Source organism: Arachis duranensis, chromosome 5 (genome assembly GCF_000817695.3).
Source record: "Arachis duranensis cultivar V14167 chromosome 5, aradu.V14167.gnm2.J7QH, whole genome shotgun sequence".
Classification (NCBI taxonomy): domain Eukaryota; kingdom Viridiplantae; phylum Streptophyta; class Magnoliopsida; order Fabales; family Fabaceae; genus Arachis; species Arachis duranensis.
The window spans coordinates 17,443,515-17,445,783 of record NC_029776.3 but is presented as its reverse complement, the minus strand read 5'-3'; the positions used below and the strand labels follow the sequence as shown (position 1 = coordinate 17,445,783).

Below are 2,269 nucleotides of genomic sequence, written 5' to 3'. Positions count from 1 at the left end.
CGTCGGTTCTCGATTAAACCGGTTCGACCGGCCGGTTCGATCCGATTTTCAGAACCTTGCTAAAAGGAGAAAGGGAGGATTGGACCAGTGTTGTGGAGGAGAGTAGAGGCGCCACCGGCGGGAAAGAAGACTGAATTTGCGGCGGAAGATGAGATTGGATTATAGACGATGCATCAAACAGAAGGTGTGATTTGATCGATATCAGAAACAACACAAATGTTAAAATCGATGGGATGGTGGAGAAAGAGGCCTAAGAGGGAAGATCATTGTGAGAATGAGACCGAGAAGAATAACCCTAGTGGCCTAGTTTCAATGAGGCGTCTCCTCAGCCCCATCATTTACGCAGCCCAAACCTATTGGCCCAATGGGCTCGACCCATTTCCCAGTAAGTTTTTTAGCTACGGTGTTTCCCAACTCAATATGTTAAAACTTAAAACACTGATTCGTGGTTGCACACAAGGTATTGATTTAGTGGTCATCATGTCTGCCTTAGATTTAACTAGGCCGAATAATAAATAAAATCTTTAAATATTGTGTGTGAATTTAGTGTTCTTTTCAATGCATAATAAAAAACTGTTGGTTTTGCTTGTTTTTTTGTTTTTTTTTTTTGGTCTTTGGTTTTGCTTGTTTGACTTCAATGGATGGAATACGTTGTTTTTACTCCTTTTTTTCACATATATCCTTTGTAGATATACTATTTTTTTTAGGGCTACACATAGATCGGATAATATTTGAATCCGCATCCGATCCTAATTTTGTGGATATTATCCAATTCGCATAGTCATTGGATCGGATCGGATCCGATTCGCATTATAATAGGATCGGATTGTGGATTCGGCAGTGATATCCGCATATCTGATTCGCAAATTCGCATATCCGCACATCACATATAAATAGTATAGTTTAAGAAAGTAAACCCTAATGTGATATGAATTTTAGCGTGTTATTTTATGAATTTTATGATATTTTGTTTTCAATTTTTTATGTTGTACTTCAACTTAGAATAATTAAACTTAAATCTTGTGTTATTATTTTGTTTTTGTTATTCAAGAGAACTATTATTGATAATATTTTAAGAGTAAATAGGTTTAAACAAATAAAAAATGAATTTTTTGGATTTTTTTTTGTAAAAATAGCCAAACAGAATCTTAAAATAGTTTTTTGAATTATGCGGATATACCTGATATCCGATCCGATCCGATCCGCAAGTATGTGGATCGAATCGGATTGGTTCCGTCCTAAAAAAATGCGAATATCGTACCCGATTCGATACAATGAGTGCAGTGCGGATCGGATAGAATTTTAGATTATATTCGATCCGATTCGATCCGTATGCAACCCTAACTTTTCTTTTATCAAACAAAAATATTTATAAATTTATCTATGAATAAAAGTATAGAAAAGTATAGGAGGCCAGCAACTTTTGTGTTTTTTGGCCAGCATTTAACCATCAAAACAAAAGTGAGTAATCTCCCACCATTAAATATAATCTCACACCATTAAAAATACTATTGATAACCAATTGATAGTTACAAAATACTAAAATTGTTGCTGCCTAAGATTCCTCTAAAAAGTATTGCCGGAATGGAGTGTACTGCAAAAAACGTTAGTATAAATAGAGTAATAATTTACATAGGTTCTCGTTAAACTTTTAATCCAATATCTTTACATTTTTATTTTGTTAGGTAAATTATTTTTAAGTCAGAATTTTTTAGAGATTAACGATACTCTTTTGCAAAGAAGTTGAAATGAGAATTTTTTTTTTTAATGTCTTTTTTAAATAATGATAAAAGTTTATACGTCAAACTTATTAATTTTTAGAATTTAATTTTGATGCACTATCTATGTAAAATAGTTTTACACTTATATTTAATTATATAACGTCACATTAATAAAAATAATTATCTTTTACTTTGACTACGTAAATAATCATTCAAAAAATAAATGTGATGACGGTGTAAATACAGTGTAAAATTGTCAATGCATCAAAGTTAAACTCTAATTTCTAATACATAATTTAAGGTGAAAATTAATTTATCTGACATAATGAAGATTAAAGACTAAAAATCTCTTATAATTATTTTTGGTTTAATTTTAATATATTGACAGTATAAAATATTTTATACTGTCGTTCAATTACTTTTGTTTTTAAATGGTTATTTACGCCGTCAATATAAAAGATAGATATTTTTAATTTTTTATTAATGTATCGTTATGTAATTAAATGTACATATTATTCTACACCAAAATTAAATTTTTTTTGATGAAT

General features: G+C 30.5%; 1 protein-coding gene across 1 annotated transcript in view; it reads right to left on the bottom strand.

The window, feature by feature from the left end:
- The window catches only part of LOC107488468 (60S ribosomal protein L6, mitochondrial), a 2,510-nt gene extending 2,281 nt beyond the window's left edge, over window positions 1-229 (bottom strand). The window contains exon 1 of the mRNA XM_052261389.1: window positions 86-229. The gene's annotated coding sequence lies outside the window, so the exon portion shown is untranslated. The remainder of the gene's footprint in view (window positions 1-85) is intronic.
- Window positions 230-2,269: the final 2,040 nt, after the last annotated feature.